A 25,219-nucleotide genomic window follows, 5' to 3' on the forward strand; every position below is an offset into this window, starting at 1 on the left:
ACCCTGACAGTTTGATTTTCAAATACGCAATGACTCTACAGAATTCTAAGCAGAAATTACCTAGTTTCATATCCTGCTATGACCGAGTTACAAGCCAGGTGGACGAGGGAAGGGCTGTCAACATAGGCTACCTAGACTACAGCAAAACCTCTGGCACTGCCTCTCATGGTATTCTCCTGGAGAAGCTGGCAGCCCACGGCTTGCACAGGTACACTCTTTGCTGGGTAAAGGACTGTGCCCAGAGAGTGGTGGTGAACAGAATTAAATCCAGCTAGCAACTGGTCACGAGTGTTGTTCCCCAGGAGTCATAGTGGAGCCTGTTCTCTTCAGTATCTTTATTGATGACCTGGATGAGGGCATTGAGTGCACACTCAGTAAGTTTGCAGATGACACCAACTTGGAAGGAAGTGTCAATCTGCCTGAGGGTAAGAAGACCCTACAGATCTGGATCTGGACAGGCTGCATTGCTGGGCTGAGGCCAATGGGATGAAGTTCAACAAGACCAAGTGCTGGGTCCTGCACTGTGGCCACAACAACCCTGGGCACCGCTACAGGCTTGGGGCAGAGTGGCTGGAAGACTGTAAAGGACCCAGGGCTGTTAGCTGATGCTCACCTAAACATGAGCCAGCAGCATGTCCAGGTGGCCAAGCAGACCAGTGGTATCCTGGCTTGTACCAAAAACAACATAGCCAACAGGAACAGGGAAGCAATCATCCCCCTGTATTCAACTCTGGCAGAGCACAACAGAAGCAGTTGAGAGAACTGAGATTATTTAGTCTGGAGAAGAAGAGGCTCAAGTAAAACCTTACTGCTCACTACAACTGCCTTAAGGGAGGCTGTGGTGAGGTGGGGGTCAGCCCCTGCTCCCAGGTAACAGTGACAGGATGAGAAGGAATGGTCTCAAGTTGTGCCAGGGGAGCTTCAGGTTGGATATTTGGAAGAACTTCCCTGAAGGAGTAGTCCGGCAATGGAACAGCTGCCCAGGGAAGTGGTGGCATCACTGACCCTGGAGGCACTCAAGAAACGTGTAGATGTGGTACTAAGGAGCATAGTTTAGTGGCAACGTTGGTGGGAGGTAGATGGTTGGACTAGATGATCTTAGAGGTCTTTTCCAACCTTTATGATTCCATGATTCTAGGTTAACTACACTAAATAATTATAATTTTTCGTACATGCCTTGATGAGCTTTCACATCCTCCCCTTTCTGAGGGATACCAATTCTTACTCCGCACTTCTAAGCTTGCCATTTTGCAAAACATGATATCCAAGAAGAAATTTATAGCATCTTACCTCTGCTGGATTTTTGAAAGAGGACTGATAATTGATTATAGAGCCTGAAGAATCTGAATGGTTGTATTTTAAAGTAAAGCAATCTTTCCAGTTCCCTTCCTGGAGGAACAGGATCCAACAGGAAGGAGAGTAGAGCTCCTTATTTCATGGCTTTTATAATGACTTATCTTTCTTATTCAATGTTTTGTTGATTAAATATGCATAATCTATCCTGCCCAACTTCATGGAACTCTAAACATCTTCATTTCGATAGAAGACTAACTACATCAGTGGCTGTTCTAGCAGTCAATTAATCTTCTTCCCATTAAAAATAAAAAGAATAACAACAAAAAAACAACAAAAAAAACAAACCATCAAATATCCTAAAACAAGGGACTTCATTAATTCAATTCCAGTCAATAATGGAAGGAATAAGCCCTTTTAAAGCACATAGTCCTTCACCTTAAAGTTCACTACCAAACCACCCTTGCCTTCCAGTGCACATTACAGTTCATTACAAATGCAGCCCTCTGCCTGTATGCTACCAGATGTCAAAGGAATTAAGCATTAAAACAGAGACATCCAAAGATACAGTGAAACACAGACAGGTAAAATAAGTGACAGCATTGTCCTTTGGCAGCTAGAGCTTTTTTTCTTGCATAACTCTGAAGGAGGAAAAAGTTCTACTGAAAGCTGGCACTGGGACAATTAAGGATTTTACACGGCAGACACTCAGAGACCAATGGCACAGCATTGCAGTATCTGGTGGAAAGCTACAGGCCTCACAGAGCTGACCTCAGCCTCAGTGTCACAGAGACAGGAACCCTCCTGTGGCCAATGCCATCTGTAGTCACGCTATGCCAGCAACATCATGGCAGTTTTGAAGAAAGGAAATAAAATGACTTCGCTGCAGGACACCATGGCAGTGGATTAGGAAGAGATCAGATACATCTGAATTGTAATTCAGGCAGAAAATTTAGCTATGTATGTGGACCACTGCTATAGCATCCGAGGGGCCTCCCAGGACTTAAAACCTTCCCTTTCTTTTAAAGTTCTTTGCCTTTAAAAAGTTATCACTGGCCAGACCAATCTTTGACTGCACTTACAACTGACCTCCATTATTTGAGGAATCAACTACAACACTGCACAATGAAAGTGACATCTGTGGCAGAGATTTTCAAGAGAGAAGTTTTGCTCTAGGGTTCTTTCAGTCCTATTTTCCTAGACAATAAGGTTTGCTTTATCTACCAGTGTTTCTCCTCTTTGCTATTACTTCCAGCAGATACTGGGAGGTGGATTACATTTGAGTAAAGAAACATGTTTTCCTCTATCTGTCAATCCTGTTAGTTCCCTGGAAGCAGATAATAGGTTAAGTAGATGACATTTCAATACTTCTACAGAGAAGAGTGGACCTTAACTAGCTAGAAAGTACACAGATTCCTGTAAGGCAGCTTGCAGAGTAAAAAATTACTCACATAATGCAATAAGCATGAGCAATAAAGCAGTTTATATAGATACTAAAGTCTGTAAAAACACTGAACTAGTGACAAAAAGGTAACATGCTTCATCTTTTTGCATTTCTAATCAGCATTTCCTCACTCTCTTCCTTATTTGAACTGTTCCTCGTGGCTGAGACTGTCTCTTTAGATGTGACTGAACAGTGCTGAGCTGACAGGACCAAGAACTCAATCTTCCTCAAAAAGAGGGTGTTTCGATAGAATGATGTCTGTAATGCATTTCAGCCTTTTAAACCAAAAGAGACTGACTGGTGTGGACATTCACATCTGCAACCTTCATACTACATTTCAAGGCTAGCTTTCCAGTTGCTGGAACTTCAGAACCTCTTTGTACAGCTTTTCAATGTAACATGACATCAGCCCAAGAAATAATGTTTGCTGCTCTTCAGATACCTAACATTTCTCACATATTACAGCTAAATTTACAGCTAGAATTAATTTCCCAGAAAAAAGAAATAACGTACTCATATTCACTCATATTTTACAAATATGCTTGTAAATATGACTTGTTTTCTTGTACTTGGAAGATGACATGGGTAAATGAAGAAAACAATGGACATGCTTAGACTGTCTTTGGAGAGTTAGCTGCACTAACAGAACCACACAGCCAGGGCTTTCCTCCAGAACACACACAACTCCCTGTGCCCGACACAGGTCAGTGTGCCCTTGTGCAGCTGTGTGTGACAAAAAGTACCTGGAAAGGAGACTCATAGGAGAGTCACAAAGCAAGCAAGCCAGGCTGCCTACCAGTCACTTACAAAGTCATCTCTTCGGCTTGCAAAGCCTACTGCCAGCACAACCAGGAAGTCAGTTACAATGCACAATGCTCTGATTTGCTTCTTTGTATTACACAAAAGTATTGCTGAGACTTGGAAAGAAGGAAAAAAAAAAAAAGGATTACTTTTCAAAATAGCCCCAAAATCCCTCTTTTCCCTTTCTCCCCTCTCCCCCCCCCCAAAAAAAAAAACCACGCCACTACTCCTTTCCTGCCCTTTTCTCCATTATTTAAAAAGTGAAAATAAAAAACTTAGCTATGAATTTTTGCCAGACTACCTTCAGTGGCAATGTGCCACACATTATGCAAGTTGAACTGTATACTGACCATACATTACAGCTTGCATTACATGACATAGCTAAGCTTCAAGAACAAACGGCCTAGGAGAGTTGGATGAAAAATAAATCACAACAAAAGACTACCATAACCCAATCAAACTCCTTCATATCCTCTCCAGAAATAAACCCCAATATCCTAGTGGATTCGGACGAAAATTGGCTGTCTTTCTCTACAAAGAGACAAGCACCGAGCTGCATCTCAGCAAGTCTGGGAAGAGGCAGCCTGGTTCATTCTTCCATAAAAGGCAGCAAGGAGCTCAGCTACTGCAGCAAGCCTGAAGGACACAACAGCAACACAGCGGGATAGATAGCCCATCATCTTTTTCCCTGATGATACCTGCAAGGAAACTGAGGTAGCAGGGATGTCCTTCATAGGAAACAACGAAGCAGGGAACATATTTAAAGGACTGCTCAGCAACTCATCCTGCCAGTAAGAAGAAAATTTCCTTTGGCTCAAACTAAGTCCCTTGCTCTCCAGGAGTATCAAACAGCAAAGCTTCTCCTTTATTCGCATTAACGTGCAAAGCAACTGAAGACCATGCATTTGGATCCCGATCTTTAAGTGCTCTGCTCAGCAAGAGGTGCTCTTCATGCATCTGACAGCTAAACTCCAGCCCTTCTGAAATCTTTATAGCTTGTTTAGAAGCACCAAGCATAGCCATTGGCCTAGATTAGGAGCACATTTACGCACACATGAACAATCTTGACCCAGTTCTTGTCACATCGTGTCCAACACTCAGAGCTGTGAACTCCATTTTATTATTAGCACGAGAACAAAGGCCTGTGTAAATACATGAGGTGCTATGAACGGCCATTCACTGCACATACAAGGAATGAAATGGAAAGAATCATTCCATTATTTGCCATCATCATCCTCGAAGACCCACAGAAGGCCATCGCTATAGAAATACATCTGGCTGGCAGTGTTTGGTTCTGATTCAGAGCAGATGCCACTGGACCCTGAGAGTTAGCTAGCACCAGCTGGCACAGGCACAGTAACAGAATGTCTTTCTAGCACAGGCGGGAGAACTCTCAACATTCAAGTACACAAAAACAGCTTAATGTGGGTTTTGCTTTACAGTTTCAAGACTCAGTTTCTCTCCCAACAATGCACTACGCTGCAAAGCAGAAGGACGACTTCAACCAGTGCCAAACATGAGGGCATTTTCTCCTCCAAAAGCCTTTACGGGTTGTAGCTTTCTTGCTTACAGGATAGATGACTAATTCCTGGCTGAGGGATAAAACTAAGATCCACCCCACCACAAGAAACAGCAAGGCTGTTGTTGTCCAGGTCATTAAAGCACTTTGCATAGCAGAAGCACATTTCGTGCTTGATCATCCTAATGATAGTTCTCCACAGGATTCCTAATGAAGTTCTAAATGTCATGGGCTGAGACCTGCCAGAGGACACCACACAGGTTTTACATTTTATCCTGCAAGCACGTACACTGCCTGAACTTTCAGTTTAAGTGTAAAAAAGAAGGAAACAGATCACACCTGAAAGAAACAAATTTGTTCCTAGCAGACTGAGCTATTCCTCTCTTTGAGAAGCCCAAAAGGCAAACTTCTAGCTTTGTGTTGCCAGAGAAATTTTTAAAATGTAAGCAAATCCAGAAGTTTTGCTCATGGGATAAATAACAGTGCCTTATTTAGTCTGACTGCATTTGTGCTCCTTGCTCTCCTCATCAAACCAGCATCCTCATCTCATCAAAGTAAGCTGATGACTTGCAAAAGGCTTGGTTAATTCCAAGCTAGACTGTATCTATACCAGAATTCAAACTGCACCAAGCCACAACAAACCCTGCCCTGAGAGCTTTAGATCCAGGACAAAAGAATAGCAGTAAATACTAAGCTGAAATGCATCCACTGGACTGTATCATATTTTTAAATCACAAGCGTCCCAAAATCTCTGTGGCTTGTTCTTTGATAGACATAACTTGGAAACACTGATTTCTCACCTGTGATTTTCCTACCCTTCACCACATGAAACATAAACTAAACACAAAGCAGACTGCAAGCTCAAAACATGTTCTGAAACTAAACTTAAGACAGTGAGAGATTGCAATTCTAACCGCCAACAAAGCCTTAGCTCAAACTTCTGTATTCCCAGTGCCATGAAACACAAGCAGGTACCCTGTAATGTTTTCAGGTTCTGTGGAAAGAAGGAAATGCCTTTCCTCACAGATATTAGTGCTGCCTCCTCACAGAATCCCCACGAGAACTCTGCCACAAGAGAATTACCCCCACTGCCCCCTGCTGCACACAACCCTTGGCACTAAGATCAGCTAGGTGTGTGACTGCACAGAACAGAGAAGCAGCAGGACCTACAGAAAGTACCTTTAGAGAGGGTCAGGAGCCTGGTCTCTCATGCTAGGATCTGCACCCACATCATCTAACCAAGCCAAAGGGGCCACAGAGAAGCAGTCATGGTCTCACCAGCACCTTCCAGGCTCTGCAGGGCTCCCACTTCTCTTCTGTTGGCTCTTGCTCACCCGCAATGAGCTGAAGGAGCACCCCAGAAATCCAGCCAGAGACATGTCTGAGAAAACCATGCCCATCATTTAAAGGAAGATGTAGAAAGGAGAAGAAAAATGTTTCTGTTTTCTCTCTCCTGTATGTGCTGAATGTCCTTGTTTAAAGACTCATCAGTACGAAAAACTCCTGTTTGCCATGACCTAACAACAAGCAAAATGCATGCTGGTAGTGGCCAACTGCTTCTTCAATCAACCTCTCTGTTCAGGTTATACAACCAATTCTCTTTCTAGAGATGAACCCTTCTGTCGTCTTGCTTTAGAAATAAACATTAAAGCCTCAATTTCCATGCTCTGCAGGTACATTAACAAAAAAAAAAAAATTCAGCCCTTCCACCATCATCTTAAGCTTCAAACCATACTAGCACTGATACTCAAGAACATGCAAGCTATGGCCAAACCAGAATAAACTGTTGACTAGTCAGTGAACTGAAGAAGTATTAAGCACTTCTTTTTTTTTTCCACAGAACCATAGAATCACCAAGGTTGGCAAAGACCTCCAAGATCATCCAGTCCAACCATCCACCTGTCACCAATACTGCCCACTGAACTACGACCCTTAGCAGAACATCTAAACATTTCTTGATGGAATCTCCAGGAACGTTGACTCCACCTTCCTGTGGTAGAGGGATGATCGTTCTTTCAGAGAAGTTTTTCCAAACATCCAAGCTGAATCTCCCCTGGTGCCACTTGAGGCCATTCCCTCTAGTCCTACAGCTAGTTACTCAGGAAGAGATGCTAACGCTCACCTCACCTTAACCTCCAGGTCTTCTTCCTTTACAGTCTTCCAGCCACTCTGCCCCAAGCCTGTAGCATTGCCCAGGGTTGTTGTGGCCAAAGTGCAGGACCCAGCACTTGGTCTTGTTGAGCCCATTGGCCTCAGCCCAGCTATCCAGCCTGTCCAGATCCCTCTGTAGGGCCTTCCTATCCTCAGGCAGACCAATACTTCCTTCCAAGGTGTAACCTGCAACCTTACTGAGTGTGCACTCAATGCCCTCATTCAGGTCATCAATAAAGAGAATGAACAAGACAGGCCCCCATACAAGCCCTGGAGAGCCCCACTCAATACCAGTTGTCAGCTGGATTTAATTCCATTCATCACCACTACTCTCTGGGTCCAGCCATCCAGCCAGTTCTTTACTCAACAGTGTACCTGTGCAACACATGGGCTTCTCTCTGATGTTAAGACAATATGTGGAGCTTACTCTTTAATGCTTGTTTTTTCCAAAAATGTCAGAATAGTACCAGCTGGGAAGTGTGTCTGACATGCTCTTCTTTTTGTACTTATGACACGAAAACAGACAGATCCAAAGTTGTACTGTATCAAACTGTCAGATATAAAAATGAATCAAAGATTTTGTAAAGCTGAGCACTGAAGCTTACTGTCTTTAAAACTAACACAGTGCCAGACAATTTAGAGTCAGACAAACATATTTAGTATGGTTACATGCATACAAAGATAACATAGTTCTGTTCAATTAAATCATGTTTTGAAGCTTTGTTGGATCCAAACATCTATCAAGGCCAATTACTGATTTTGCAGTTCCATTCTTCTTCCCACAACTTTTAAGCAAGAATCCTTGCTTTTCTCTCTACTAGTTTTCTTTTGCTCCAATTTTTAGATGGTTTTTCTTTCGCTCCAATTTTTAGATGGTTTTTCTTACCTTACTAACATTATGTTACATTATGTAACGTAACTGATGTTTAGATGTGGTGTTGAGAAACAGAACTGTTTTTGATTAGCACACATAGCACTGTGTAAAAATGCAGTGAATTTTCCCCCGCACACCCTGATCCGCTCACTCAGTCTATCTCAAGCCTGGCTGTTACACTATGTGACTCTGTCAAACAATCTGCCACTTCAGCAAATGCACTGACCGTAACTACCACACAGATCAGCTTGTAAAGAAGAGGCATGTGCATGTGTGAATAACGAAAGATGTCCAAACTGCAGCTGCCATGCAGTTCATCACTTACCTACTAGCACAGAGTTATTGTAGGACAGCTCAACACAGCTACTCTCAAAACCCTCCTGTGCTCATGATTCAGAGAAACTTCTTAATTTTGAAGAGAGAAAAAAAGGTGCCAAGACTGAAAAAGAATGAAGATTTTAAACCAAGGGATATAAGGTCTGTAGCAGAAGGGGGAGAGCAAATGGGAGAATATTTAGATCTGATTTTAAGTGGATCCCCACTTCACCCCTAACTTTCAGGGAAAACCAGCCTAACACTGTAATTACTCATGCTTAATGACACTTAAATGCTGGAGATAAAATAGCAACATTACTCATGGCATTTTGGACCCTGAAAAAATACAAGTGACACTTCACCTGCCAAAATCATCCTGGCAAAACTCCACTGACATCAGTGGAGCTTCACTAACCATGAAATTGGCTCATAGTTGCTTTAAGACAATGAAAGCTTTGTTTTAGGAGATATAGGGTATTCGTGTTGTTCTTAATAAAGCCCAGCAAACAATCACTTACTGTTAGTGAGCAAATGCCACTGACAATAAGCAAGCAGCTACCACATTCGTTGTATACACTGTCCATATATTGCTGGGAAAACAGCCATCAATAAGAAAAGAGATTCTCAATTTGTATCAGGAGGAGATTGCTTCTCTGGTTGCCCAAAAGAGCCACAAGTTATTTCCACTTTAAAAATGTTCTTCTATGCTGCTACCTCACTGCCAAGCCAAAGAAAGTTAAATATCCTGATCAGTGCTGTAGGATTTAGTCCACACATATCTACATATTTAGTCCCACAGTGCAGAACAGACTGCTTGCTGCCAGAGTTATTCACTAACATGCCTGCCACAAACTACACACAACAACCACACTGTGCTCGTTCAAAAGATTTCTTCTGCATTTTGATACATTTTTGTTGGACTCCGCAAATTCTTAATGAAAAACAAAAGTTCACACGTTCCTATCACCTAACAGAATCACTGAACTATCTGAATTGGAAGAAAACCTTAAAGGTCATCTAATCCAACTCTGCTGCAATGAACAGGGACTCCCACAGCTAGAGCAGGTATTCAGAGCCGAATGTCTCCAGAGATGGGGTGTCCACCAGCTCTGTGGGCAACCTGCTCCAGAGCATCACTGCCCATCACATTGTAAAAAACTTTTACCCTGTATCCACTCTAAACCTCCCTTCTTTCAGCATGAAACCATTTCCCCTTTTCCTGCCACAACAGACCCTGCTAATGACACTGTCCCCTTCGCTCCTACAGCCTCCCAGGTGTCCTACAAGTGTGCCCTGAACTTGCAGAACCAGCTCCAACCAAGACAGTACGCAGCACTGACATACAGCTCAGTGAGTTCTGGCATTAAAAAAAAAAATCAAACAGAAGAAGGAACCCAAGAATTAAGTCACAGAGACCTGTGTACATCCCTTACTCATGTGAACACCCAAGTTCACAGAATCACAGAACTGCAGGGGCTAGAAGGGATGCGTGGAGATGGAGTCCAACCTCCCTGCTAAAGCAGGCTCCCTACAGCAGATCTCACAGGAAGGCATCCAGATGGCTCTCGAATATCTCCAGAGGAGACTCCACAACCTCTCTGGGCAGCCTGTTCTCGATGTGCAGCCAGTTGCACCATTGCAACCCAATGCAGAGGAAGATCTGGACTCGCAACACACAGGAGGGTTGAAACCCCGACTGAGCCACAGAATGGGAGCACAGGGCAAGCAGAGCCTGCTCTCGCTCCGAAGTAAAGATAGGTTCGGATGCACACCTTGCACAGAGAAGTTCAGCTGCGCTCGCTGCCCTGAGCTCTGTGCCATCCCAGCCCCACGCAGCCCCGGACGCTCGGGCGGCCGCCCCCAGGCCACGGGCTCCTCTTGGAGAGGACAGAAGTTGTTTCACGGAGGAAACCGTTCCACCAGACCAAAACCAGGAGGAAATTTGCCGTCACGGGCAAAACCGCCGTCTGCTCGGACAGGAGCTCTCCCGTCTCTCTGCCCCCCTAAGAACGACGGGCATCTCCTATTCCCGCGATCCCGATCACACCTACGGGCGGGCAGACGGGGCTCCGCGGCAGCGCCTCCCCCAGCCCAGCCAACCCGCCTTTGTGTGCCGGCAGACGCTGCACCTACCTCGCCGGGGCGGCTCTCCGCGGGGAACGAGGAGAAAAAGACCCCGAGACGGGAGGAGGAAACGAAAGAGGCCCCGCGGTACCCGCCCGCTCGCCCAGTGCCGGCGCGGCCCCAACACACGCGCGGCTCCGTCCCGGCCCCGCCTGAGCGAGCAGCGGGGCGGGCCGGGGCGAGGCGGGCCGGGGGCGGGTCTGCCGCTGAGTCACCGCCGGGGCGGCCCCGACCCCGCGTTGTCTTTGTTGTCAGGAGCGGGGGAAGAGGAGCGAGGGGGAAACTGCGAAAGAAAAGGGGAAAAAACAGCTGAGAAAAAGAGAGAGAGAAGGGAGGGGACGGGCTGCCCGCGGGGCCGCAGTCTGTCCCGAGGCGGGCGCGGAGCGCTGTGCTGCCTCCATCCGCGCTGAGCGCAGCGGGACGGGCTGCTGTACGCGCGGGGCTCCTGGTCTCATCGCAGGTGGTTCCCAAACGTGCCGAGGGCGTTAGGCCGCCGGCTGAGCTCTTTTATCTGCGAGTGACTCCTCTTTTTCTTCCTATTGCAAGAGGAGCCTCCGTTTTTAGTTCCTTCGTCTGTATTTCTGCTCTCTTTGTCCAAATCCGCTCAAGCTTCACTTTGTCCCACAGAGTCACAGAATGCCCAGGGTTGGAAGGGACCTCAAGGATCACGAATCTCCAACCCCCCTGCCACATGCAGGGCCACCAGCCTCCACATTCAATACCAGACCAGGCTGCCCAGGGCCCCATGCAACCTGGCCTTGAACACCTCCAGGGGTGGGGCATCCACAACCTCTCTGGGCAGCCTGTTCCAGCACCTCACCACTCTCTCTGTAAAGAACTGCCCCCTGACATCCAACCTGAATCTTCCCTCCTTCGACTTAAAACCATTTCCCTTTGTCCTGCAGTTATCTACCCTTTCAAAGAGTTGATTCCCCTCCTGTTCGTAGGCTCCCTTTAGGTACTGAAAGGCTGCAACGAGGTCACCCTGCAGCCTTCTTTTCTCCAGGCTGAACAAACCCAGCTCCCTCAGCCTGTCTTCGTTGGGGAGGTGCTCCAGCCTTCTAATCATCTTCGTGGCTTTCCTCTGGACCCTCTCCTTTGATATTCCCACTAGAGAGGAATTAGGATCCCCACTCTGAAAGCAGACACATCCAGGCATTACCCAGGTGCAGAAAACAGGCTCAGATTGCTCTGCAGTTCATTCCTATGGTGCTCTGTGCCCCAAGGTCTGTTTCATTGCAATAAATGACAGAAACAGGACGGAGTCTGCAACATAGCACAGTGTGTGGATGTTTAGAGTATGAACCAAAAAAAAATGACCTTTGGGGATGAAATGTATGTTTATATATTGCTGTACGTCCTTGGATTAAATCAGCTTCTTTTGTATATTTATCACCAGGATTATTTTGAGTTTCTTCAGAGCAGATGCCTTGTGTCATGGCACAGTGACAGAAGCATCTTGAATCATCCCAGTGATGGAAAGCTGCTGGGCCCGTCAGACTGCAGCTTGAGGAGCTGAGTAATGCTCAGCATCCAATGTCATGGGCTTTCCAAAAACCCCAGCCGCAAGAAGCAAGTCTCTGTCGGAAGGATATTGGGCACTCAGCAGGTGGTGCTGTTTCCACTGGGTCTGTCCTAAATAATCCACTGCCCCTGCACGTCCAAGGGAAATTAGTGAGTAGGGAGAAGTGTCTTCTGTGGGGAAAGGCTGAAATCATGAGTGCTGGCGTGTATTAAAAGACTACTCAGGTCTTTGTGTGCAGCTGTTCTATCACTGGGGAAAAAAAGGCAACCACAAAGTACCTGTGTGAAACGTGGCAAATGGATGAAAACCAGAATGTGTGTGTTGCTGCTCTCAGTTCTGATGCCTTTTAAGTCTGTTGTCAAGTGCCAACTTAAGCAATCAGAGCTGTGCTGAGGAAATGTTTTGAAGTGCAACATGATCCCCAAAAAGTCAACATCAGCACTGCAATCTGGGCAGCTATTTGTCTTGTCCATGTTCACAGTTTTGAGCCCTGACTGTGACCTGTCTCATACCCCAGGTGAGTATTTTATCACAAGAGTGAAGGTATGTGTGAGGTATGTTTCTTCCTGTATGTAGATCCCATGGTTACTACAGAGAGAAGAACCTCATAAAAATTGATTATTTTTAATTAAATGCAGTAAAGTGATGTGCCTAGACAGATGAGACAGTATCAGTATTGAATATTGAGTTCCCTCTTCTGTACACTATCCTTCTCTTTGAAACATGCAAGGAAGGTGTATTACCAGACACATGCAAACAGTGAAGAAAAAAATGAACAGCAAAGGCAGCTGGAATGCTAGATTTCCCTATCTTTTGCATTCTTGACCTTACAGACCTCTCCACATCATTTTTGTGTTTAAGCATTAACCATTTATATTCTAAGAATACTTTGTAGTCCTCATCAAATTTTATCTCCATTGCTTTAGACACTGCAGAGGCAGTTGTCCCTGCTCTGAAATCTGGCACTTTACATCAGTATTTCCCAACCCTTTCTGAGCTCAGACAGCTATTTTGCTGCAATATGTACGATTTCCCCAACATATACTGCATATCCACACCTTTAAACAGAATGTAACACTTTGCTGAAGCTACCAACAATTTCAGGGTACCTTGCCACAGGCGTTTTGCATGGTGATAGCTAGCTTGTTCCAGTTTGAAGAGTGTGGTTATGTTACACATACTATCAACTTGTGCTCCATTAGATGTCCGTAACATCACACAACTACCATGGTTACATCCAGATTGAAAAGCATTGCTGTACACACACAAGAAAGGAAGAATTGGGAGAGAGAAGCAGAAAGTTGGAAGTACTCACACATCTGAGGACCAACGATGGCAGAGATCAACAGGTTATCTTAGTTTCTTACTCGGTGCCTTATGCAGTGTCAAATGATAACCCTTGAGTCAGACATCTCACAAGTAATTTAAGGGGCAGGTCTGTGTCACGTGGTTGTCTGGTTTTGGTGGAATAGCTGCTTGGAATGCCTGGGTCTGGAGAAGCTGAGTCACTTTATCTCAGCTCCAGCCCATAACTGAGGAAAAAGGACTCATGAGGAGTTAGTATAGTCTCCCAGCCACCAGCCACTCAGGTTCCTTGAGTTCCCCCTCTTTCTTTAAGGCACACAGTGTGTGCCTCATGGCCCTTGACCACAAGAAAATCACAGTGCATGGTCCGTGTGATGAGGAAATTTAACCACAACTGCACTGTACTCATGATGAGCCTTCCACCAGCACCGGCTGTACTAAAACTCCAGAAAGAGGTTGAGAAAGTCTCAGGGGTCTTTCTAGATGAAAAGCACTGTATAAATGTCAAGCATTACAACTATATTTTAAATGAAAAGCACTGTACTGGAATCTAAACCATGAATAAACTTGCTGCACTTTAGAACAACTCTCAGACAGGACGGGGCTCTGGAAACACTCAAGATAAATCCCCTTTTTATTAATATCATAGCAAAAAATATATAGTCATTCTATTATGTAAGTTTCAAAGAATGTAACTAATTTGGCTTTTTGGTATCTTATGAATCACATCTTTCTATTTTGTATTTTAAAAGCCTGTTGCTGTTTATATTTCTTTTCAGCCAAACTTTGGAATTAAAAGCAAAATCATCCTTTTACTACTGGAGTTCTCTTTGTAGGGGAGGGATTGCATCTTCCTCCATGCTTGCACCATACCTGGCCTTGGAGTGTTACCATAATGTAATCTGAAATAATGATAGTAGCTTTTTTGTGTATGGCAGAAGCAAAGTGGATTAGAGCCATCTGCTGTGGGATTCCCCTTGCTTAATTTTAGCTGTCTGAAAGCAGACGTCTGGTCTAAGCAGGTCATCTAGGGTAGGTGAGAGATGGGGGAGAGAGATTTGTGCCTCCTACCTTAGGTGTCTATTCTAGAACTGGTTAAATTCCTTCTGGAAGTGCCTCTACTGCTTACAAAAGGCAGCAGCTTGACAAGCTTCAGCTAGTTGCCTTCCTCATAAATTCTTTAGTTGTGTGTAATTCCTTTCCCCAAAGTGGCAAAACACTTCCCCATTACCTACTTTCATTTATAAATATGAGATGAGCACTGCTCATATAGCAGATAACATGGAGAAGCACTGACTGTACCAGAAAGTGATTTTCTTTGTTGAAACAAAGTCACTTACAGTGTTGTTGATTTTCTTCCCAGAATTTTTCCTTTAATCAAAGTAAATCAACTGGAATGCAAGTTGCTATACAGACTTTTCTACACCATAATTTTGGAGAATATCTGAAAAAACATCTGCTATGCACAGAGATGAATAAATACAAACAATACGATTTCCAGTTTGCAGTTCTCTACACAAAACCACGGGAATAAAAGGGATTTCCTCCAAGTTTTCTTGTGTATTAATAATGAAGATCAGGATGCCACCTTTGTTTCCTCCCTTCTGAATACACAGTGGAAAGAAATGATTCTGGATCGAATCACAGGGAACAGTGGAAAAAAATAGTACTTTCCACACTGGCACTCAGGAATTCAATTATCCAGCATGCTGTGTGTTTATGGAAGAAGGAGACAGATAAATCCCATATGTTAATAGCTGCCCCCCTGTGACTGACCCCTGGCTCAAATATTCCATATTGTCATTGATGTGGCACGGTTGGATCCAAAGTGTGCTCATTTCCCAGGCTGCAGGGGTCGAAAAAAGGAGGATTTTATTCACCTTCCAGCCGCAGAATTTCATTTGACCACTGTTTTGGAGACTGTTTTCTCCTTGCCTCTGGAGATCTGTTCTGCTCTCCTTAAACTAGGACTAGGACTCTTGGTTTCTACCTTCTTCTCCAGCTGCTGGCTGGCTGGGTAGCCTTGTGATGTCATTTTACCTCATGTTCTGATCTAGCAGACTAACAAATATCACCAACTCATTTGATGACACAGCTTGAAATCTACAGATAGGAAACTCTAAAGAGGTTAATCTCTAACTGAAATTAAGTACCGACCTTTAGAATCTGGAGCTTTTACCGGATTGGGTCAGAAAATCATCGCTGCACATGGATCATGGTTTTCTGGGCACCTTCACCCCATAGCTTGCAATTCTTATGTGTCCATTGATTCAGTTTGCATTCTCATGTCCTTGTAGTCACTTTTGATCATTCTAATACCATAAATTGTATTACTGTCCCTGACACAGCAAAGCAGGCATCAAGATCTCTGTTCCCAGTGTGCCAGTTTCATCCTGAAGGCACACAGTCTTTCTGTGAACATTCACCTCATGCATTACAAATATGAGGTGCATAGCTCTCACGGCACTCTTCTGGGGAAATGAGATCCTCAGACATGTGGTAATAGGTGGGCTCAGAGTTGTAATACAGGGCATGTATCAGATTCACAGCATGCCATGGCATCTGCTCTAGACTCAAAGCCTTGAGGTTCAGTGATTAATAATACCAAAATTCCTCTCTGTTTGACTTCTCTAGAGAAAACACAGAGGATGTTTCCCAAATTGAAGCCATTGCAAAAATTCTCACATCCTTCAAACAAGTTTAGATTGAGCTCTCATTTCTTCCTTTCTCTTAGATGGGATGAAGCAGCAAAGCCTAATGAAGACCTAGGAGCTGCTCCTGCTCCCATGGGGATCACAAGGAATTCTGCCTGTACAGGGCCTACAAAGTTGTGCCCAGCTGTCTTCCCAGGAATGACAGAAAGGTTTATAAAAATACAGCTGTAAAAGCTGGAAAGACAGTAAAATGTGACACAAAGCCTGTGAGAAACTCTGTCCCCATCTCCAGTTAGACACATCTGGATTGATATACAGACTGCATTTTTGTTGTTGTTGTTTTTTACATTTCCAAGCTGTTTTATTTACTGAAGAAGACAGGCTGCTAGCAGACTGTACTTAAGGTGGCCTTACAGAGACAATGTTGTGTCATTTCCCATGACAGCACATAACAGTCTTTTTTCCTCCATGATAGGAAAGACAGACAGATTCCTCCATCCTCTGAACCATAAAGTAGAAACACAGAATCATAGAATCATTAATGTTGGAAAAGAGCACTAAGATCACCTAGTCCGATCACCAAGTACATGTAAGTAGCTTTTTTTTTCTATATTCTATGTCATAATGATTGAACTCCAAAGACTTGCCATGAACCACATACACACTTATAGAAACCCACACACCGGTTGAGACTCTACAGCATCTTCTATTGCACAGTCTGAAAGTGCTGGTTAAGCCTAACAACTCTTGGAAGTCAATGTCAACTCTTGGAAGCACGTCTTTTCTTTATGCTTATGTCTTTTCATGCTTCCTGCCATAGTATATAAGCATGTCTATTTTAGAAATGAGTAAACAGAAGATTTTCTGTTTCAGAGAAACTGTATTTGAAGTTAATGAAAACCTTATAGTTCACCACATTTGAATATAAAATAAAGCAGGAAGAAGAAAGGAAAGAAAACATTGTTTTTGCTGATACCTGACATTTAAAAGCAGAAAGTTTCATCTCTAGGTGTTGAATTCCCAGTATTGCTTTCGGGTTTCCTGGGCAGGAATCCATGAGAATGGGTCGTGCTGTGCAGAGCAGCAAGTCCCATGCAAGCTCAGAGCTTGTGTGGAAGCCCTGCAAAGTCAGTGTACACCCCTGCAGTGTCCAATGAGTTCTGAGTGCATGCAGCTCCCCCAGAAACCTTTAACGTGAGAGTTAAGGTAGCAAATCTCCACTGTTTTTCCATAAAGTCATAGAAAAAGAGAAAAAGCCAAGGGATGACAGATGACTTGGAGAAGTGATAGAGTTGGCAGACACCCAGGTCAGCACACTGAGTTTGAAACAGTATTGGCAGTTGGAGTCAGCACCAGCTGCTCACTGTCCAAGTCACAGGCAGGTTGCACACTAGAGTCTATGTCCATCACAGCAGTGGTTCACATGTGTGACCTGCACATGACAGCTTTCTGGCTTGGGCAAGTCTTAGGCACTCTCACTGAAATTCTGCCTGCATTATCTGTGGCACTGCATTCTACCAGTGCAGCCTGATCTAGTGGTTGGCAGCCCTGCCCAAGGCATGGGGATTGCAGCTCAATGATCTTTGAGGTCTCTTCTAACCTAAGCCATTCTATGATTCTGCTAATTCTAGGGTCGTTCTTTCAGGGGAAGTTGTGCTAAAATGAGTTAAAATTCTCTCATTCTTTCTCAGTGAGTCATTAATCAGGGGAATACTTGTCTTGTTCTTCTAGACACGTGGGAAAAAACTGTGGGAAGAAACTAAGGACAGAGTAAATGTGTTAGCATCCCAAGGGAAAGCAGAGCCTTGGCCATAACCTGCACTTCCATCCATGGCTTCAAAGTCAAGCAGCAGTGGGTTGTGTGTGATCAAGAAAGAAACCATGGGAAGTGTTGCATCAGAGCCCTCTCCAGTGGATTGTGAAGACATAGTGCAAACACAATAGATCCATTTCAGCTTGATCAGCTTATGTTCTCAGCTGAATCTCTAGTCACCAATTCTAATACAAATAATAATAAGAATTTATGACAGGAACATAGGCAATTAACAGAAATAGGTTGTCAACGTTGTTCTGCTTTCCCACTTATAATAAATCATTATTCCATGCCCAACTTCTCATTTTTATTTTTTTTTTCTGCCCCCTGTGGTTTAGAAACCAGCTGGCATTCCTTATAAAGAAATCTGCAGGTTGATTGAGACTGTGGCGACCCTGAAGACCTCTGAGGCTTTCTTATTGACTGACCGTATCTTAGATAAGTAAACTATAGCTTTGCTTGAGAGCATCTGCTCAGGGCTGTTCTCCCCTTATTATAAAGCCTGATCTAATCCTGCATGTCTCTTCAATTACTGGAGAGCTCAATTCAAGAAGTGGCTTCCCCAGTGAACACAAAATGAGATAAGCTATTCCTAAGTAGGGTAAACATGAATACCCAAGAGTGAAGCTAAGCATTTCCAGGACAGTCTCCTTCTGATTTCTATGTGGTTTCCAACTAAATAACATATCACCACTCCTGTTAGTGTTTACTTATTTCATAACAGAAAAATGTGTTCAAAACTGGATGTCCTTACACTTGTCAGTAGAACTACTTGTAAGTATTTCTGTCTGCAAGAGCTACATTTGTGACAATTGAGGTGATTGGAAATGTACTTAATAAGCCACTTGCTTTAGTGCCTCCAGTTGCCATAAGAAGTCTTGGGAGATGCTTAATCTCTGTCTGAAGATACAAGAAAGACATTTTATTTGTGAGATCAGTGAATGCCAGATAGCAAATGGAAAAGGAAGAAGCTTATCTTACTATTTTAGGCAGATGAATTATGTCCTGGACTGGAGGATGAGTTCAACACCTCAGTGCTGATGGAGACAAGTTGTTCTGTTCATAGTTCAAGTACCTGCTGCAAGTTCCAGCCATTGAGACAGCTGCCATCACCGTCTGTGACCATCTGCACATGTAATAACACAAATGCACAGCTTTGCAGGTCCTGCCTGAGCTTCAGCCCATCTTGAACCTCACCATTGTGAGCACCCTTCCACTGGTGATAGCGATAAGTAGCGTGTTGTGTTGATACAAATATGACAGGTATGCTTCATCACTAGTAGGTAGTCATTTTTTATTTACAGCTTTGTATTTTCGTCTGAATAAACAGAAAGAAACAGAAGGATTTCTTTCATTCAGGGGGCAAATTTATATCTACCAACAAGATCAATGGAATAGAAACCTGACCGAGGTCATATGCCAATTTGACCCAGCGTAACGTTCTTGAATTATCTCAACTGTGCATTAGAAACCCAAGTTATATTCTCTGCACAGCATTTATTTCTGTCTAAGGAAGTTTGTTATTCTAGCTCAAAATACAGGGTGAATTTTGACATGTGGAAGGAAACATATGCAGTCTCACCACTGCCAACATCTATGTGTGCTATTTATTAGATCACAATTTAGCACTGAGGAGAGTAAGACTGTTTGGAATACCAGATGATAGATGGAAGAGGAGCACATGTGGGGATATGGTGGAACTCTTAGACCACACTTTCTCAACCACAGCTACACAGCCTGCACAGAAGTGGAATCTGTCCTCTTAGAAACTTCTTTTCTTGCCATTTCATTCTCACCGATCATAATATAAGGATAGAAAGGGTGGCTGTAGCGTTCAGATTGCAGATCTATCTAGACCATCCTTGACGAAGAACAAATGCAGATGCTTAGGGAATGTATAAGAATGGGGCAAACATGCACAGTATCCCACTGCTCTTGCAGCCTTCAGCCACCTGCAGCCTCTTGAGATGGATGTAGAATTCTACAAATCTGATAACTCAGCAGAGCTTCCCATGAGCACATTCCCTCACATTCACATAAGGTTTTGGCGACGCCATTTTGGAAAGAAATTCCAAAATTTGGTATTCTTTTCATGAAGAGAATACTCTGCTACCACTGGGGAAAAAATGTGTTTTGTAAATGTTAACTACTCACACTTAGTAAAATCTTATGGGAAACACTATCTTACAATCCATGAAGGCAACCTTTTCAGGCCTCAGCAACGTGGCCTAACCCAAGCCCTTCAAAATCAGTGAGAGTCATTTTACTTGGGCCCACAATTCCCATCTGCCAACATAAATAAACAAAACGACTCAAAATACATACAGTGTCTTTCAAAACAACAACCAAGTCAACATGAGGTTTCACTTCCCCTAAGTAACCAGCACGGGTCAGTGCACTGGTTTTGTATTTTCTAGCTTTGTAACTCTGCCTTTGGCTTATAAGAGAATGTTGATGTTGTTTCAAAAAACCTACGGAGTGTTTCTTAAGGAAAGATGAAAGGATGAATGCTAATGAATGGTGAGTGGGGCTGCTCCCCTACAAACAATTACGGAAACAAATGAGTTCAGTGAAAAGCTCTGCTCTGATTTGCATGGCTATAGTGCTCATCTAGCTAAATTGTGGCCCTTTATATCAAAGGATTAAATCTGGCTGATCTCCTTTGTAATTCCCTCAGGGTTATACCCCGTGTATTCCATTTCTGATCAGCTATTTTCTGTTTTGCTATTAATTAAGGCCAAGGTGCCCTGTACATACCATAGGTTTTGGTGAAGAGGACTCTGTTATTTACATGCTTATAGGTAATATAAATATTTCCCCAAATAGATGTGACCCATGTAGCCAGTGTGTGCTGTATTTGCATTCTTTTATAATGCAAGGCAGTCGTAGTGTTATGCACAAGTAGATCTCAGGAGGCCCCTGCCTCCCGGCTGCATTAAATAAATCCCCATAAGCACAAAAGAGGGGGAAAAAAAGGAAACAAAAAGCTTCCTGCTAGCTTTTCCTGGAAGTGCAGAAGTGAAATATTTCACTTCCTTCCTGTCCTGTAATATTCAAGCATGGTTAGAAAACATCAGAAATAAAACTCTATAAAAATACAGCCCCCGAAAGGGGAGCAGCGAGCGTCTTGCCTTTAGAAACAGATGGATTTGTCCCTGTATATCTGGTCCTCATTACAGCCCTGCAGAAAATGCCTGCTCCTTCCTCTTTGCTCATAGTTACAGGGTGTTTTTTTGCCAGTCTATAGAAACTCTTCTGCTCTGTTTTACTGAATTGCAAATTTATCTCCTTATTGATGCACATGCAATCCCCCAGCTGATCCTGTTCTGATGAAAAGAGCTGTTCAGACATAACTTCTGTGTGTTTTTTTTTTCTTGCAAATCCTTAAATGAATATTTGAAAACAATCTTGTTTCAGTTTAAAATCAAACATTTTCCACATTTAGTTCATACATTAATTAAACAATGCATGCCCTCCTAAAACTTCTGAGAGATATTTCCACTGAGTCTAAAAATCAATTTCTTGTTGGGGCAGGAGAACAACAGAAAAATTCCTTTTGGAGATACCGGTTGTTCTTCAAAAGCTGATGTTAGACTTCTCGTGATCCTAGGAAAAACCCAGTTGTGTGGATAATTGTCAGTGCTTTCTTGTCAGCAGCTTATGATGCCAGCCTATGCTTTAAGCCCTACACAAATGGCATCTCCATGCCTTTACCACTGAGTCCCCAGGAGCATGCACCCCATTGTCTGTGTTCCCTGGGTGTAATGGGCGCTGGAGGGATCTTTCATTCATCTCCTGTGATGAGCAGGTTTTTTTTCCATATGTCCCCTCCCCGAAGAGACAGAATGGAAAATCATTGAGGTTTTGTTTATGTGTATGTTGTAGGATGGGTTTTGGAGAGGGAAGCTCTGTGGGGTTTAGTTATGATACTTTGGTTTTGTCCACTGATTTCATTGTCCTGGTTTCACAGTAGCCACAGTAGAGATACATGTTTGTTTAGTAATAAAGTGAATGGAAAAGTGATGGCAAAGGTTTGGCTTGTTGCACGTGTCATTTCAGAGACTGTAAGATCAAGTGTTAGGAGAGAGCAAGTTTAATCTTACCATGTGTCACCAGCTCTCCCAGGACCTGCCGTGTCTTGCATATAAACGTGATTTTACCAGTCCTAGAACCATGTCAGGAGCCCCATTTGCATACGATAATCTGTGCTGCCATATGAGCTTTGTTTTGTAAAACCCAAAGTGGGAATGACTGGGATGTAATCAAAACTCCCTAACTAGGAAGAGTTAGATAAATGGTTCTGGTTTCAGCCTATCTCATTTGTTAATCTTATTAGAGCCATCTCATGCTCATTTAAACTAAATATATAACCCAATTAAAACAATCCTGAGCTATTACATCTACAGAAGCAGACTAAATTTCAGTGCTTCTGACATTTTAGATCATCCAAACCTCCAATCACAGAATGGCCAGGGTTGGAAGGGACCTCGAGGATCACGAATCTCCAACCCCCCTGCCACAGGCAGGGCCACCAACCTCCACATTCAATACCAGACCAGGCTGCCCAGGGCCCCATCTAACCTGGCCTTGAACACCTCCAGGGACGGGGCATCCACAACCTAAATGTCCAGAGCATGAATATCTGCACTGTCACTTCAGTTTCTTTCATGTCACCCATCATGAATACATTATGCATAGGGGTTAGGAGGTTGGTATGTTTCAGATACGATTCAATAGTCCAAAGTTCTTTAATAGCCAGCATCTAAAGAAGTTATTGGGCATAGAAATTCCTTTCTATGGCTCTACAGGACGCAGGAAAAATTGCTTGGGTCCAGGGATCATGGCAATGTGCTGAAATGATGGCAAGGGGGGAAAGAGAAAAAGGATGGAGATGGAAATTTCTGGTCTATCAGCACAATGGCTTTCCTAGCAGAGATGGAGCCTCACCAGGTTCTTTTTTTTTTTTGCTGCAGGAAGTAATCTGCTAGCTGGAGACCTCGCAGTGGAAGGAAACAAAGGGAAGGGAATAGTGAGACTGAAACAATGAAATGCTTTTCTCATCAGCTCCTCTTATACCCAGCTGCAAGACGGTCTGTTTGCTAGGAACAGGCAAGCAAGGTCTTTTCAGGGGATTCTCATAAGGTTGCAATTAGAAACAAGACACAAGAAATTAAAATGAGCATTTAGCTAAAACGAGCAGAGAAGTCATGGCCAATTTAAAGCTGAGTAAATAACTTCAAGTATATCATTTGTTCTGTGGATTTGTACAAATTAAGTTCACAAACTGTTTGCAAACAGGTTGCAAAATTAAAACCAACAAATAAACAAATAAGAAAACATTAATTCATTTTTTGAATGATTGGTTTAATGAACTCGAGATAATTCTTTGTGTCCAAATTGTATTAACTAGGATTGTATCACAGCTGGAATTCACACAGTGTAACTTTGCCACGTGAATGAGAGCAAAGAGAATGGCTCTGCAGGACTTCAAAAAAGCAGCACAATTCCATCTTGAGGTGACTGATAGCTCTCATGTATCAAAATCAGCAGAGGACCCGTAGAGCTGGGGAGGCACAGACAGATGGATCTGGAGCCTTACAGTAGGGGATAAGAAAGGCTGGGACTCTTCACTTTAGAGAAAAGGCACCTGAGAAGGGGTACAGCTAAGGTTTACAAGCTCACAGAGGTAGTAGGTAAAGTCCAAAGACAGTTATCCAGTTATCCCACAGTGCCATAGCTAGCATAGCCCCCCAGTGACACCTCTTCATGGGGGCACCCATAGAGCTGATTCATGACTGCCAAGAGGTGTCCAACAGCACCAGGGAAGGCAATCAAGCCCTTCCAAAACTGGGATCCCAAATAAAAAAGTGGTCGTGGCCAAGAGAAAGTGGTGAAAGGAGACTTAAAGCTGACTGTTTGAGTGTTTCCTACATCTGTGGGATGTCCTTCATGCGGCATAACTGACCTGAGTATAAAATGAGTCCTAGTTGTATAAACTTGATCAAGTGTGGGAAAATGTGTGAATAACACCATTGTAGATTTCCCCACCTTCATTTTGGTCTGAACAATTCAGGTCAGACTCCACATCCTTGTTTGCAAACATGTACAAGAACATGGCTTCCCAAGGTCAGAAATTAAAAGGGGTGGAAACTTAAGCAGAGTGAAGAAACTTAACAGCTGTGTGCACAGAGGCTCAGCTATAGGACATTCTTGTGACTTGCTTTTGGTCAGCAGCAGATGCCAAGGCCATGGAGTCCATTAATCAGCATGTGGCCTCCACACTGTGTTTTATCTTCTCAGCTTGCTTTCCTGTTGTTCTGCTTTCCTGTCATGCCTTAACATTCTTCCCTGTAAGGAAGAAATGAGGCTGCTGGTTCTCTGTCCACCCACATCTCCTTTCAGTCCTCCATCCCTTTTCACACTCTGAATACACGTTTGAACCTGGCAGACGTGTAGGGGCTGACCCTGCTGCACAGCAGTGACGTGATGTGCTGGGAGAAGAGTTAGCCTTACAGGAAAAGCTATTGAAGGATCCGGGCAGGAGAGCTTTGTGCTTCTCTTTCAGTGGAGCTAATGCTTCACAGCTGAGGTCAAAGTGTCCAGCTGACACATGCATTTACACCTCATGGCACATGGATTGGATGCAAATCAAAGATGAATCACTTTGTCAAGTGACTGAAATCCTGAATTTCAGTGGTGTTTCAAACTGACAAAATGACATTTGTCTTCCTTTTTTTTTTTTTTTTTTTTTTGGCACCTGCAAATGACTGTGGGAGTGATTTTCTGTCATCAGTTATATAGGAGGGTAATTTGTGCTTCTCGGAGGGCTTAGCAAAACTGCAGGCATTGCTTCTTTTGTGCCCAGTTCCAGAAGAAAAAACACACCTGCAATTACATGTAGGTGGGTGCAAATTGCAGGGATAATGCTTAAACAAGATTTGGAGTTTTCCAGTGAGATTGCATTTGGCTGGGAAACAAAGATAATAGAACTGATGTACCTGAGCTGAGTTTTTTCATGGGAATGTTCGCACCCATTTCAACAATGGTGACATCACAGTATGGTTTGGATTGGAAGGGATCTTAAAAGTCGTTTGGTTTTAACCCCCTGCCGTGGGCTGGTTGCCACCCACCAGTTCAGGCTGCCCAGGGCCGCATCCAACCTGGCCTCGAATGCTTCAGAGAGTCTTCAAGCAAAGGTAAGGCAGGTGACAGCAGAACAAACTCTTCAAATCACCTCTTTAATCATAGATATTAAGGTTGGAAAAGACCACTAAGATCCCACAGTCTGACTGTCAGCCCATCCTCACCAAACCAAATCCACTAACCAAATCCCTCAATGCCACATCTGCACACTTCTTGAACACCCACAGGGACAGGGATTCCACCACCTCCCTGCACTGT

The 25,219-nt window shown here is 43.6% G+C and overlaps 1 protein-coding gene across 2 annotated transcripts in view; it reads right to left on the reverse strand.

Moving 5' to 3' along the window:
- The window catches only part of FAM107B (family with sequence similarity 107 member B), a 118,942-nt gene that overhangs the window by 50,637 nt on the left and 43,086 nt on the right, over positions 1–25,219 (reverse strand). The window contains exon 1 of one of the 2 annotated variants that reach the window (XM_042815372.1): positions 10,531–10,657. The exons of the other annotated variant lie outside the window; for it this stretch is intronic. The gene's annotated coding sequence lies outside the window, so the exon portion shown is untranslated. Of the gene's footprint in view, positions 1–10,530; positions 10,658–25,219 lie in introns of those variants that run through there. 2 annotated transcript variants of the gene reach the window in all.

Source organism: Centrocercus urophasianus, unplaced genomic scaffold, assembly GCF_019232065.1.
Source record: "Centrocercus urophasianus isolate 14NV4802_14NV808 unplaced genomic scaffold, USGS_Curo_1.0 seq_15, whole genome shotgun sequence".
NCBI classification, from domain to species: domain Eukaryota; kingdom Metazoa; phylum Chordata; class Aves; order Galliformes; family Phasianidae; genus Centrocercus; species Centrocercus urophasianus.